We start from the raw sequence: 16,235 nt of genomic DNA, 5'->3' as shown, positions 1-16,235 counted from the left end.
TAAGTCAATATTAGAAAATATCTGTCAAATTTTCTGTGGATTGATTAGACATTAAGCCATTATTCTTGCACTCCCCTCTAAAGGGGTAAGAAATAAAAATGAGTCTACTTGAACTTGAAAGCAATCATCCATGTGGGAGTCTTATTTAAATTTATGAGGCCAATTTTAAGTCCTAAAGCTTTAGACAAAGGAGAAGAAAAGTCTAAAGAGAACAGCAGTCTAGAAGAATTCATAAGCTGAAGCTAATGTGGAAAATGGAATAAAGTTAATGAGGACAAAAAGCATGGTTTTAAGACAATTCTCTGAGCAGGGAGCCTTTTATGGCTACAGCAATGTGTATTGCAGGAACTCGGACACAAGTTCAGCTGACGAGGTGCTTGCCTTATGCATTAGGTTGGTTTATATTACTGGGCTAAAACACTGGCTAAGACCAACGTGGAGAGGAAAGGGTTTATTTCATCTCACAACTCATTCAAGGTCACACTCCATCACTGATGGAAGTCAGGGCAGGAACTCAAGGTGGAAACATAGAGGCAGAAACTGAAGCAGAGACCATGGGGAAATGTACTTACTGGCTGGCTCTCTCTGAGTTGCGTTCCTACACAGCCTAGGCCCACATGCTTAGGGATGGCACTAACCACAGTAGGTTGGACCCTTCTAAATTAATCATTAATCAAGATTCACATTCATGTCCAGAAGTCATTCTGATGGAGAAAATTTCTCAACTGAACCTCCCTAATTCTAGGTTGCTCTAGTTTATGTCAAGTTGACAAAAACTCACCAGTGCCCCTTGTAAGCTTGAAGACCTAAGTTTGAATCCCTCCCTCCACGTAAAAGTACCTGGTAAAGTGGTTCACACTTTTAACTCAAAAACGGAAGGTCCTTGGACTCACTGACCAGCCAGTTTTGCCGAATAGGTAAGCTCCAGGCCGGTGAGGAACCCTGCCTCACAAAAGGTAGGGGCATTACTACAGAGGATATCTGAAGTTGTCTTCTGGTCTCCATAACTGCATGCACATATGTGCACCCCAAACACTCTCCTCTCTCTCTCTCTCTCTCTCTCTCTCTCTCTCTCTCTCTCTCTCTCTCTCTCTCTCTCTCAGACACACACACACACACACACACACACACAATTTCAAAACCTAGAATAGTAGATTTTCTTGTACATTGTGCAATCCTCAATCACATCCAATCAACAGTAGTATCCGAGCAACCAATTTCTATCAGAGCAGAGAGTTTGCAGAAAACTAGTGTTATTCAAATGCAGCAACATGTTACAAAGCTGGAAGGGAAATTCCCAGAGTTTGTGTAACTTTTATATCATTGTGACAATGGCGCCTGACAGAAACAACTTAAAGGAAGGATTTATTTTGCTCAGGGTTTCAAATGGTTCAGTCCATTGTGGTGGGGAAGGCGTGGCAAGGCAGCCCCTGGTGGTGAGAGCCTATGGAGGCAGTTTATATCATTGCCGACAGAGAATAGTAGAGCTAGGAAAGGTCCAGGGTTGGATTTAACTTACAAAGTCCACCCCAGTGACCTACTTCTTCCAGCTACGACCCACCTCATAAAGAGTTTACACTCTCTCAGAACAGCTGGAGAAAGGACGTTAAAAAGTTGAGCGTGGTGAAGAGGGTATACCTGATTTCAAGCATAAGAGTAGTGAAGCCTATTTGCCAAATTGATTTCAAGCACTTGAGAGACAAGGACAGGAGACTACGAATTCAAAGTCGTTAACCTAGCAAGTTCAAAGCCAAATTTGGCTACATGAGATCCTATACCAAAAATCAAGACAGCAAAAAAGAATCTAGATTCTTTACACATCCTTAAATCTTGTGACATGTGAATATCCTCTTTACATAGTGAGAAACTTAACGGTCAATGGCATTCTTATGGCCCCGAGGACATTATTTCAAGTTTAATATGCTCCCTTGGCATTTCCTCCTTGAATATCTTGCATCCAGACTGCAAAAGCACAAATGAAGAAAGGATCTGCAGCCATTGTGGATTTCTGTGGTGCTATTCTCAAAGTGTCAACTTGACCCTCCAAATGTTAAGGTAGAAAGAAAGGAACGATACCACATCAACCTACAATTGTTAGGATAATCGCAATCTTTTTTTGGGGGGGGGTTCTTTTTTTATGTTGCAGTCAATTCTAATTATACCAAGACATCTGATTTATAATTTATAAGATGATAGTTGATTAGCACATTCATTATTTAAAAAACAAAGAATATGAGCTTGTTATCAATTAAATATGTAAAGAGACAAATCCAATGCTTAAACGGTATCTGTTTTGTTTTACTGCAATTGTTAATGTTTTCATAAGATTGCGATTATCGGGTTGGGGATTTAGCTCAGTGGTAGAGCGCTTGCCTAGGAAGCGCAAGGCCCTGGGTTTGGCCCCCAGCTCCGAAAAAAAGAACCCCCCCAAAAAAAGATTGCGATTATCCTAACAATTGTAGGTTGATGTGGTATCGTTCCTTTCTTTCTACCTTAACATTTGGAGGGTCAAGTTGACACTTTGAGAATAGCACCACAGAAATCCACAATGGCTGCAGATCCTTTCTTCATTTGTGCTTTTGCAGTCTGGATGCAAGATATTCAAGGAGGAAATGCCAAGGGAGCATATTAAACTTGAAATAATGTCCTCGGGGCCATAAGAATGCCAATGGCACAGAGAGTACATAGCTCGCTCGCTCTCTCTCTCTCTCTCTCTCTCTCTCTCTCTCTCTCTCTCTCTCTCTCTCTCTCTCTCGTTTACCACCTCAGAAATTATTATTTACTGGATCCCATGAAACTTCAGTTGCTGATGAGTGAGCGACATCCTCACATCTGTCTCTGTCACTCCACTTGTGAACATAAACGGGATGACTACCAATATTCACTTCACAACTACAGTTGTTAATCGTAGCCATAAGTTGTCTGCTTACAATAAGGAGAATGACGTGTAATTATTTCTAAATCTCAGGCTATCCATCTTTAACTTCAGTTAACTTTAAATTACTGTTAGTGCAGTACAAACCAATGTGTTTCATTAGGACATTTTCACAACTCTATTATGTGATTCAGCCCTATTCCGCCTTCCTTCTTTTCCCCGCCCACCCCCTTGCCTCCTCTGTTTCCTTTCTCTTCCCACACAATCCCTTTCATGCTTTCATGTATTATTACTATACTTTCAGATCCAGAGTCTACACTTGAGGGAAAATACATAATATTTGACTTTCTGACTCTGGTATGTTTGTTGAGCATCATGATCTCCAGCTACACCCTTTTTTTTCTACAAATAGCAAAATACTGCTCATTTTCACAGCTGACTGACTTGTCTGCAAAAGGCAATTGTATTACATTTTCTTCATCCAGTCCACTGTTGATGGGCACCCAAGGTAACCCCATGCATTGGCTATTGAGAAAAGCCGCCACTATTCACAGGTTCACACTTATTTTGTATCAGTAAAATTTATATTAATTGTATGTAAGACTTTAAAGAAGATGCTCATCTTACCTTATTTCCTATACACGTATTTTGTGTGTATAGAGGTGGGTGGTCTGCACACGTGTGCAGGTGCCCCTTGAGGTCAGAGGAAGGTGCTGGGTCACCAAGTACTGGAGTTACAGGAAGCGTGTGCTGCCTGCTGTGGATAAGAAGGACTGTCTAGGGCCCTCTACAAGAACAATAAGCATTCATAACCACTAAGTCATCTCCCCAGTCCCAATATGTGTATATTTTTAAAGGTCTTACTGTGCAAAGCACTCAGGTGGAGACGTAGAGTCACATGCATCAGAAGAAAGAGTTTTGTAGACACCAAGAGTGTTTGGTCTCTCTTAAGTTTTCAGGCATGTCTGTTTTCCATAACATCGGTGGTTTCCCCCTCTTTTTAGCTTCTGACAATGCTTGCTCTTACAGAACACAAATGCATCTTAACAACTCTCTACTTTTATAGCTCTTGAAATTAAAGAGATCCTAACCATATCTGACCCATGTGGGTCTTTTGTCCTTTATGCCCCAAAGATGTATTATCAGCCCAATGTCACAAAGTTATCTCAGGAGTTAAGAGCACTTGTTGTTTTTGCAAAGGACCCAAGTTTGAGTCTTACCACCTACATGGAGGCTCACCACTTGCTCTGGCAACAGGCACACATGTGGTGCAGAGGCATAGACATATAGCAAACCTAAAATTATTAAAACGAAAGAAAGAAAATATTTCTGCTGCTCTTTTAAAAAGTTACTTTCAGATGACAAACTGTCCCCTTCAGCAGGAGCCAGCATTTACAGCTGGCGCCTGGTCATTTTCATTTCCAGCTTCCTCATTTCTGCACGAGGACAATGAAATAAAGCATTGCAATTTCACGGAACTTTAAATTTTATCACGTACGTTACTACTGCTGTTTCTTCTGATCCTCACAATAGTGGTGAGGCCCAGAAGACAGATCTCATTTAATCTACGAGAAAATTAAGGCTGAGGAAGATTAAAGCGATCCTGTACAGTTTTTGCCATATTACATTATGACTCTCATCTTATTTTTCATGATCACAGTCTTTAGTGGAAATGCAAATAAAATTACTACAGTCCATTGAGCAAAGTGAGGTATTAAAGAGAGATTACAGTGTCCAAATGAATTGAGCAGCAAAATGCCCATCGGAAGCAAAAGAGGCAGAACAGGAAAGAAAAGGGCACTGAAGATGGAAGATTGTTCATTCTGAACATTTTTCTCAAAGGCACAAATATTCCAGATAACTGTGGAAAATCCCTTGAATCATTGATGTAAGTCCAGTAGAAGCTAATGCTTCTACTGTGGAAGCAAGAGTATGAAAATCTAGGACTGAAGAGAGATGGACCAGTGGAAGAAAATGCTAGTTCTGCAAGCATGAGGACCCGTATTTGAGTCACCAGAAACTATGTAAAGCCAGGTATGGTCGAACATATCTATCATCCCAGAGCTCCTATGATCAGATAGAGATAGAGATGGGAACATCACTGACAGCTTTCTCGCCCTAGTGAATTATATGCAGCAGTGAAACAGTAAAACACTGTGGAAAGCAAGGTAGAATATTGGGACTGAAACATGGGATCCACATTATGTATATGTGTATATGTATATGATATATATGTATATGTATATATATCATTGAAATTGCATATGTGAAAAACTCAAACACACAAATGCACACACACAATAAACACATACACACAATTTCTTTTTTAATAAAGGACTTTGACAGTGTTGAGCATCCCTAACTTGATCACATGACATGCTTCAGACACTGAACTTTGAACCAGCATGATGCTCATAGAATGTTAGTATTTAGGATTTTCTTGCAGAGGATGCCCAAGCACTGATTACTCCAAATTATGGGAAATTTTCTAAAATGAAAAAGACTTCTGGTCCCAAACATTTCACATAATAAATGCTCTACCTGTAGTATCACTTTATATTTATCTGTAGCTTGTGAGTACTGGCATTAACCAAATGTTTACAGTCAGTCCATCACACAATTCCTCAGCGTCATCCCACTGTATAATTGTTCCAGTTTATGCACGAGGAAATCGAGGCTAAGAGCTTAGCGAACCTTGACACTTGGATTTCAGTGTTTGTTGAACTTTAGACACTGTATCTTGAATCCTACAGCAATCCCAAGATAAAGCAAGCTGCCTGTGCTCGAACCATCTGAACAGCTGCTGTGACTGGATTTAAAACCTCAGTTCTTTGTGTTATGCATATTTGGTAATTAAAGGCATAGCTCCTCTTAACCAGGTTGTGAATGAAACAGGTATGAAATTTAGTTCAAAATCCACTGTAATCACATTTGATATTTTATTCCTGGATTACACGTTTTCCACTCTCCTATACACAATTCTGACATGGAATCTTTTTAATTTTTAGATTGACTTATTTTTTTGTATATGACAGTTTTGTCTGCATGTATTTATGTGTACCAAGCACATGCCTGGTACCCAGTGAGGTCAGAAAAGGACACCAGATTCCCTAAAACTGGAGTTACAGATGACTGTGAGCCTCCATATAGATTTGGGGATTCGGGGTTGGGGATTTAGCTCAGTGGTAGAGCGCTTGCCTAGCAAACACAAGGCCCTGGGTTCAGTTCCCAGCTCCGAAAAAGAAAAAGAAAAGAAAAAAAAAAGATTTAGCTGCATAGATTTGGGGATTCAAACCTAGATCCTTTGCAAGACTAATAATAAGTGACCTTAACCACTGAGTCATCATATACCCCCATCCCCATTATACACCTTCTCTTGATTGAATTCTAATTGTTATAATATTAAGTAACTCTAGGAACAGCACCAGGTTGTCCATGATGCTTAAATATCAACAAACACCTATGTGCTGGGTCAGGCCAGCCTACCACATGCCCAGCTATTACTTTTGCACAGATGGTACCATCTCTGAGCTCCAGATCCTTCATGTAGATCAGATACGCACTTTTGAGAGTCTTCCCTGGGGTAAAGTGGAGTAAATTGCACAGTCCTGAGATGCCTGAAGTGTTTGTCATCATTATATTCTATGGTTACATGTCAGGAAGGTTCAGGTAAATTTCTAAGTGTGTAAGTTAGCCCGTGAGCAAGAATAGAAACCCGGTAGTTGATGGAAAAGTCATCCAGAAAAGGAATGAATGAACAGACCATTGAACTCTCCACACTGTGCACCTCACAGACTTCAAAAAGGCATGCGTGGAGTGTATGTGGATCTGCTGGAAGCTAGCCCATGCATTTATTATTGTATATCCCCCTAAGACCTGAGATATCCAATGCTTCCCAGAACTCATAATGGTTATGGCTTCTGAAAGTTATGGAGACAAAATTATTTTCTACCATCATTTTTTCTTTCCAGAGAGAGTTCTCCCTTACTTCATTTCTTTCAGTATATTCTTGACTCTCCTCTTCCCAGAGAGAAGCTAATTATTCCATCCTAATGAGAAATAAATATCTATGTGTGCGTGAATTAACACACAGGTATTCGGGCCTCTGCTGTGTCTCATGAGGATTATGGAATTATTATCTCGGCTTATTGAGCCTCCTCCTCACTTCCCGTCTTCTTCTTTATCTATGATAGCTCTTCTTAAGCTCAAATCCCACCTCATTCTTCACAGCTAACCTTCCTTCACTAGACCAGTAGTTAATGCTGCTACCCTTTAATACAATTCCTCACACCGTATGACCACCTCTCAACCACAAAACTATTTTATTGCTATTTCATAACTGTACTTTTGCAACTGTTATGAATTGAAATGTAAATATCTTAAATGTGTGATACCTAATATGTGACCCCTGGGAATGGGTTGTCACAGTCTGCAGATTGAGAATCACTGGTTTAGACCATTCAGAAACACCCACTGTCCTTAGGTTTCTAGGGACCTGAGTGCATACTTAGCCTCTCTTTAGCCCATTCTATCACATCTGTGACAGTTTTTATTTTAAATTACTCACAGTTTTACTTATGCACCTGTGTGCACATGCTATTTCTACTCTTTCTTAGTTCTCTGAACCCAATTGAGCATTGGCACTGCCTGGATAAGAGAAACTAAGAGGACAAGACTGCTTAGAGGTACCGTTTACTTGATCACAATTCTCACCCAGCAAAGTCATAATAGTTACTTCCAAATCTGCACTTTTTGTTACTTCAGAAGGATCTAAAAAGAAGAGAAGCTTTGTCTTTCCCTCCCTGTACTTTTGACATGTTGTCCAGATTTCATACATGAGGTCCCCACAAATATTTATTAAATGAACACATCTTGGGCATTGCACACGATGCTCTTGGATGCATAGGCAGGCAAGCAGGCATAACCGTCTCTTTATCTCTGAAATCTGGAAACAAGTTCTGAAAATGAATTTAAACGGGCAAAAAAATCTAAATTTGAGTCCCAGCTCTGCTACTAATGTGCCATAATGAGAATCAGGGCAAATCAAGGGACTTTGCTGACTCATCAGTATGCAGATGCATGCTCCCACTCTGCTAATGTCAGAGAACGTTTGCCGACAGGGAGTGATCACGCCGTGGATCTGTTGATAGTTATTCCATCTGCTTTTCAGAGTGAGGGCCATTCCCTACAAAGTGATGGCAATAGTGACTGCACAAAGACTTCCCACAGATGCTTGGGCAACACAAAGCTAATGATGAACCCCGAGTTTCTGAGACAGAGCCCTCGCTTACATTGGATCCCCCACAAAATTGTCTGTATATTTGAAAGTCACTGTGCAGGGAATATAAGGTAAGTATGTCACAATGGTGAAATGACCTGACTCTGTAGAGTTCAGAACTTGGCAGGCATCTGTTTCTGTCATCTCCGGCCTGCTTACCTAGCTTTCTCAAAGCTGTTAAGGGCACAGCTGACACTGGCACCCAGATGAACCTAGGCATCTAACGACACTGCTCTAGGATGTGAAGTGGGTTTCCTCAGGAATGAATTATAGTTATGATGGAACAATTGTGATACTCTAGCAATGAAGGCATTACCTTTTACATAATGTCACACTAAATTATAGACTTAAAATGGTTGTTAGGTGATGAAACTGGTGGCTTTAGCCTGTAGTGTTCAGAAACTGGAAAGTTGGATCAGTGGTTCAGAACACTTTCTGCTCTGTCAGAAGAGCAGGATGTGGATCTCAGTATCTCCATCAGATATATCCCACAGATGCACATAACTCCAGTTACACACACACACACACACACACACACACACACACACACACACAAATATGCACATAATGTATAAATACACACAAATACAAATGGGCATAAATACAATAAAATATTTTTTGTCAAAATTTGTCATGTTTATGGCAATCTCATGAAAATGCTCATTTCAAGGTTCATACACCCAAAAATGTCTTACACACGCCTAGAAATCTATATTTTAGTATGATTGCGGGTGGTTCATACAAAGAGGAATATATGTATTTCAAGCTATGGTTTGAGAGGTCCCACTCTGGATGTTTTGTGTAACATTTAAAATGCACGGACATTCGGGGGCAGTGCTTCATGAGGCATTTAGCAGGAACAATTTCTCTCTCTGAAAACTTTACACCTGGATTATTCTATTGTATTCAAGGCCGTTTCCTGTCTGGGAAGAAGAAAGGAGTGTATGCAATTAAAACAAGGAAACACATAACATCCAGTACGAGCAATGCCCTTTCAGCCCTTGTACTTAACCCTCACGCCAGCTCTGTGTTCTCATACAGTGGAAGGTGCTGAGAAGCTCAGAGACAGCGCTGTGTCACAGAACTCACACGGGACAAAACCAAGTTTACATTCTGCCCCAACACAGCAGCCTGAAATGTGTTCATGTTTCACCAACACCATGGTTTTCCCAGGCACTCTTCTCAGCTCTACAACAACACTTGAGGATTTCCAACGGGTAACTCTAAGTCTTGAGGTCGAGCCTGGCTGAGTGAGACACTAAGTTGTTTTCTCTGAGATATCTTTGTTATTACAGAGAAACAGCTTTCTTCCACCTACCCACTGGGCCATCCTTGGCATCTTGTTTGACAGAGGATTTTTACTTTCAAGATCTTTCTGAAACACAGCACCAAAATTATTATATTTTTCCATTATGCTTGCCAGAACTCAGCAACAAGATTTAAAAAAAAACAAAACAAAGAAAAGTTCAAGATAAGTAATTTACACCCCACTCATTCTACCCTCTAAAACAAATGCTGTTTCATTCTAAAGGAAGAAATAATATATTATATATAATATAAAATATGTTACATATCACTATTACAGTACATTATATCATATTATATAACATATAATATGTATTATTGTATAATATATTATAGTCATCCATATATTTTCATTTGTATGCATGTAGTCATACATAATAATAATTATTACAAAATTATGATTATGATATAATAATATATAACAGAATAAAATAATATATAATAAACAATATGATATTGTATATAATTATATCTAATACACATATATTCTCTCTGTAGAGGAGGGAGGCTGAATAACTGATTCTACACCTCAGATACACGCCTTTAACTACCACTGTGTCACCAAAATATGAGGAAAGAAGGAAAGGAGATGAAGAAGGAGGAAGAGCATGAAGACACTTTTGGATTGTGAAGCGTTATGGGCATTAACACTTATATTATTATTATAGGCTTAACTGCTGCTTCTTTTTTAAGTGGTGCATGGGAGCAAACGTGCCCTGTTTGTCTAAATGGTCTTATGTGCTTATCTTCAGGAGGCACAGACTCGGGCTCCATGTAGAGGCACGTTCTTTTTTTGGTGTTTGTTTGTTTCTCATTGTCGTGCTTTGTTCCATTCCATTGGGATGGTTTCCTGAGGGTCACTCATTTATGATGCTCAAGAGGACAGTACTGGTGCTGATGGCTATCATGCATTGAAACACACTCAGAAATGGCCTCCAGGACAGCTTTAATGGAATATGACTACACCACACTCAAGCTCCCCGCAGGCTACTTGTAAATGCAGCACAATCTCCAGGAGACACAGTCCTTGGAGGAGGATTGGAACAGCACCAGGCCAGCTGCCTCCCTCCACCTCTGACTCACAAACTTCCTCTCCAGGCTGGAATCTGATGTTGCCAAGACAGCTGAAAAACTCAGTACATTTCTATTTAAATAGAAGCTAATCAAGGAGTTGAGCTTGGCCATGGATTCCAATTTCTCTGCTGCTACAACTCCATGATTGCCCAACACCACCAGCTAATGGGTTCTCAGCCCACCCCAGGCCCAACACTAGCCAAGTCCAGCAGCTTTGGCTGGGCATAGCTGAGGCCAGAGTTAGCAGTTCATCACATCCAAATACGGCAAGGGATCTGGATGGCAGAAGCATCACAGCTGGGCTTGAGGTGAGTCAAATCGAAATGCATTTCTCTTCACTCTTCATTTTATACAATATAGATGGTTTGAGCTGAATGTAGAGGCACAGCAGGTGTAGAATAAAAACTCAAAGTGACATTTACGGAATAAGCCATCTTGCAAACTATCTCCTGAAGTGACTACTGTAAAAGTTAATTTAATCCAATGAAAAAATGTATTTTATTATTTATACATATCATATTAAGAGCTCATTTCATTTTTAGGCATTTCCACTTTACTGCAGATTTTTAAAAATGTAATTGTGCATTCTTCTAACACTATGATTTAATTTCCCCTGAATTTGTTTACCTGTATAATAATGGTTAATATAATAATATTAATAGTTATATAATAACAATAGAATGCTCACTATATACTCACAATGTAGTATACATGGTACCCTAAGTGCACTGTATGTATACAATGACAACAGTCACAGCCTTCGTTAAATGGGTAGATGCCCGGTTTAGTGTCCTTACCACATGCAGATCCAAAGCGAACAAAATACAAAGGGCACAAGAAAACCTTGGGAAGTGTCTTATATGTTCCACTGCTGTGATACATCCAAACTCGGAACACATTGGATATGTGTTGTTCCTTGTGCATCCACTGTGTACAAATAAAGCCATTAGCACTCAGCGGCTCTAGAGTGTCTTCCAACCTCAGAACTCGCAACTAACTTGTTCTCTGCTTGGCTTGATCCAAACTAGAAATCTCACAGAACAGAAGCCCTGAATGTCAGGATCTATTTTTGAGAAGATTTGGGTGGTTAACACCCTTTAAGGAATTGCAGATATATATATATATATATATCAGTTATACTTCCTAATCCCTAAAGGATGAGTGAAGACGCTCCTCAGGCAAAGGACCCTCTCCTCCCCTGCAGTGTGACAGCGGTGACTCTAGTCTGTCTCCAGCTCCGGCTCCGGTTCCTGCTCTGGCTCAGGTTCCTGCTCCGGCTCCAGTTCCTGCTCCGGCTCCGGTTCCTGCTCCGGCTCCAGTTCCTGCTCCGGCTCCCGCTCTGTCTCTATGGACACCCCAAGATAACACCACCATCTCATTCACCCAGCCTCTTGCCTGTGCCTCTTTCATATCTAATATATCAGTTTCTAGAATTGCGCCCCTTGCCTGAGGCACTTCACACTCAGAAGTGTAATCTGTCACTAGGAATTATTTTTTTTCCAAGAAGAAATCATCTTGGCAGGAAAGAAAACAAAAGTCTTCTCATTAGAAAGAAAGTATTGATTATGGTTGCCAACTTTTTGTCATTCACGGGACGTTTAGCTCAACTGAGACATCCAGTCCCTCTGGTGCCTGGTCTCCACAACTACAAATTTAACGTCTCTGTTTCTGTCACACTCTGCCTGTTACACTGAGTAGAAAGTAAGTGGACAGATGACTCATTTGATTCATTGAGCTTGCTCACAGCAGCCTGGCAGTCATGGTCAACGTGAATTCCTCTTGTTCCAGTCTAGAAAGTCAGCTATAGACTGATGTGTCTTAGCTCCCAATTCTGGATGGAATATTCTGGAATATTATCCCAAGAATCCTGTCTAAACACATGGTCAGATTAAGAAGTCGGCATTCAAAATAAGTGAACCCAATATAAAAATGCCTTTGGAAAAATAACACAAGTCTTTATTGTAGGTGTCTCAGGTGTGTACAGAGACGGACACAACAGAAAACACAGCAGCCATCTCATTAAGACTTCTCTCAAGGGAAGTATCAGCCAGGAAATTCTCTCCATTTTCTTATCTCCAGCATCTTGTTTCCTTTGTCTCATACCATGTCTAACTCAGCCTAAACTCACCATTTTTCATTATCCCATGCTCCTGGCCAGCCTGTCATAAACCCAAAGTTTAGGGAAATGGGAGTTGGTGGCCTGCATTGAAAGTGCCTTTCAGGATACTGAACCGTATTCAATGCCAGCAAAATGATTTCATAACTAGCAAAAGACAAAGACAAAACCAAAACCAAACAACAGCAACACCATTGTGGTCAAAATTTGAATGAAAAGAAGAAAAATTATGGTTATATTTAATGTTCTTCATGAAAAGGAGTAAGGAACAAGATAAAATATTTCATCACCAAGCAGAGTTCAGAAGTGTGAGAGAAATTGTTGGAAAGAAGCCATAGGAGGACCTTTAGTTTGAAGAGGCATTTATTTTCACATAGCTGAGTAACCCTGGTCCCAGTGTCTCGGAGTGTCTTGAGATTCAGATGTGAGTCTGACTCATACATATCTCTCATCAATGAAACATTCTTATTTCTAGATCTAAGGTACTATTATTAATTTTTATGGATATGAAAAAATAAAAGTTTATCTTAAAATATATAAAATTATGACTAAGTAATAAAAATAAAATAATCATGAGGAGATAGCAATTGCTAACATCCTGACATACTCTATTCATGAAATTGATACCCATTTTTTACCATAAAACCTCTCTAATAATGTGTCTGTTACAATTTTTGTATATACTTAGTTTATTATATTAAATTTCCCTAAACTTATGAAAGCGATATGCTTTAAAGGAACAGAGAGACAATGTGAAAATAAATAATGAATGATCTCTTGGTTGTCCTCAAGAAATCCTCTCCACTCCCTCAACTCCTTCAAAGCTCTCAGACAACTCTCAGTAAACACAGGACTATCTCAGAGTAGAGTCTCCTGCTCCAGCTGCCAGCAGTAGAATGTGGTTCTCATCTGTCCCGCAGAGAAACTAAACAGGCCTTGGAGACAGAGTTGGCTGAAAAGGAGGACAGCACCATTCATTGCTCCTCACAGTCATTCAAACTGTGTGAGGCTCATGGACATAATTAACATCAGTTGTTCCCGCAAACAAAGGAGCCATATAATACAGTCTCCTGTGTACATGTGTTTCCTGCATCACTGCCAATAATTGCTATGCTATGGAATCAATGTAGGAGCTTGTCAATCAATCGCCCATGAGTTAACTATCAGTGATATAACGAAGTGTATGTGTTACAAAATTTCTAAGGGAATTACAAAGGAAAGAAAAGAGGGAGGGAGAGGAATGAGGGAAGGAGATGAGGGGAGAGAAAATAAGTACTTCTGATGCTCAATAATAGGCAAGTTTAAAAGGACAATAGTGCGTATCCTTCTGAGAGAATGATATCCTAATTTTATAGCAGAATAATAGCTAATGCTAAATACCACTTAGTTTTGTTGCAACCAAGAGAAAACAAACTCTGGTCCTAATCAGAACCAAAGTGTAACTCTTTGGAAAGATGAGCATCTCAAAAATGTATGAGAAAACTTGAGTATGGTGGGAGAGCTTGGATGTGGAAACTAGCAGGCCCTATATTACTGTGAGTGTCAGAGTATGGTGTTGCCAGGAAATGTGAATGTCAATCATTTTGCTTTGTCCTTAGAATCTCAGCAAAGTAAAGTGTGCAGGAGGGGCACCCATCTGTTGCAGCTCAGGAAGGCTGTCGTTGCTTATTTTGAGGCAAAACATTGATGCTAATCATTAATTGTTGAATGGAGAGCGAAAGTTCCACTTCTAATTTCATAGCTTTCATAAGAAGGAAGAATGGATCCTGGGCAGTTAAAATCCATGAATAACCATGACCTAACACAGGGTATTATTTACATAGTTAATTTTAGGAAAAGCAATTTATGGTTTATTTTTAACCATAAATAAACTCCTCTCCTTTTGAAGTCACAGGAAACTGAAAAGTGGCTGAGAATAATGTTATTGACAACCTGGTTACTCAGTCGTATTTAGTCTGTAAAATTTCATTAACTTCTATACATGTTTTTCTATGCATACATTATCTTTAAAAATAGATTCCATTTTTTAAAGGCAGGTACAACAAATATCTCATAAATTTTAAAAATCTTTCAAAAGTCTGAACCATCCAGACTAAATATTTCCTGTGTGGATATTTTTGAAACATTGGAACAATGCCAACTGGAACTGGAACAATGCCAACTTGAACTGCCATTAACATCACCAATATAAAACAGTAGTAGACACATAAGAGAAGAAGGATACAGTAATTAAAATATTTATTACAATGTGAAAAATAGAGTAGACTGTTGTTTTTATTTCTGCGACTGGCGTCATCCTACTTGTCTTCTGTTCTTCCTGGGCATTCATCTATCATCTCAATTTCTCAGATTAGAGAAAAAACATATTGTAATTCCTAAGAGAGCCTTGGATAATCTGATCCCATAGAATGGAAGTTTTAACAATGGCTCCATTTTTTAGAGTAGTCAAAAGATACTCTCTACACTGTTAGAGCAGGTAACAATGGATTCTTACTAACAGCGTGGAACTGTTAGAATCTAGAACATCTAGAATTAAGACAAATAATATGGCGCACCAAGTAGTTACCTACCCAGTGGTGACAGGAATTTGTTCATCAGCAATGGCTCTACTATGATTGTCTGGCTGTTCTGGTTTGACTTTGAGGTGCACTTTCCAGAAGTATACATGTCTGAGTATTTAATCCACAACTGATACTTCCATGTCGTGAAGTTGGTGGGCTCTGGTTAATGGAGTTGGATAACTGTGGATTTGGATGCAGAAGTCCTACCTATTTCTCTAGTATCATGTATATAGGATGCTATCATGCTCCCCAAAATGGTGATAAAGGATTGAACCTCTGAAACTGCAAGCCAGCCCCAATTAAATGCTTTCTTTTATAAGAGTTTCCATAGCATGGTGTCTCTTCAAAACAACTGAATACAAAATAAGACAGAACTTGTACCAGGGAGTGATGTATTGCTGTGCTTGGCCTGACCATGCTACTTGTTGGCATAATGTAGACTTTGGCACTTTGGATTATTAAGTGGCATAATGTGGTATCTTTCACATTCTGGTGTCTTTGGAAAGTTAGTGATGACAGATGGGGTTTTGCTGGGACAAACACCTGAAGGAGTGTTTTCCTGAAGTAGACAAAAGTGAAAGCATGTTTTGCTGAAGCGTACATATGAAGGAACATTGCACTGAAGCAGACGCAAGTGAAGGGATGTCTTGCTAAATCAAGCATGTGAAAGGACAAGAGACGAAGGATTCCTCACTAATGACACGCATACATTGGTTCCCTTTACATACATTATTGGATTCCATTTGTCATGACTCCATGACCTTCTCAAGAAGTTCTTGCAGCTTCTTGCCACTTCCTCAGACTCGGGCCGATTGACAGAGTGATGTCAGCTGATACAGACTAACACAGAGTTTTGCTAAGCTAGACTCATGTGCTGAGACAAGACACATGGTGAAGCAAGACCCATGGAAGACATGTAATGTCTGGAGGGAGTACAAATAGGACTCAAAGGAAAGTGAGAGGGGCTTGTCATGTCTTGCTTGCATAGCTAGCTTTGCAATGCTTCTTGGTCTCACTGGTCTTTGC

This window comes from Rattus rattus, chromosome 2 (assembly GCF_011064425.1).
Source record: "Rattus rattus isolate New Zealand chromosome 2, Rrattus_CSIRO_v1, whole genome shotgun sequence".
In the NCBI taxonomy this organism is placed as follows: domain Eukaryota; kingdom Metazoa; phylum Chordata; class Mammalia; order Rodentia; family Muridae; genus Rattus; species Rattus rattus.
The sequence above is the reverse complement of the archived record's forward strand: the minus strand, read 5'-3'. Positions refer to the sequence as shown.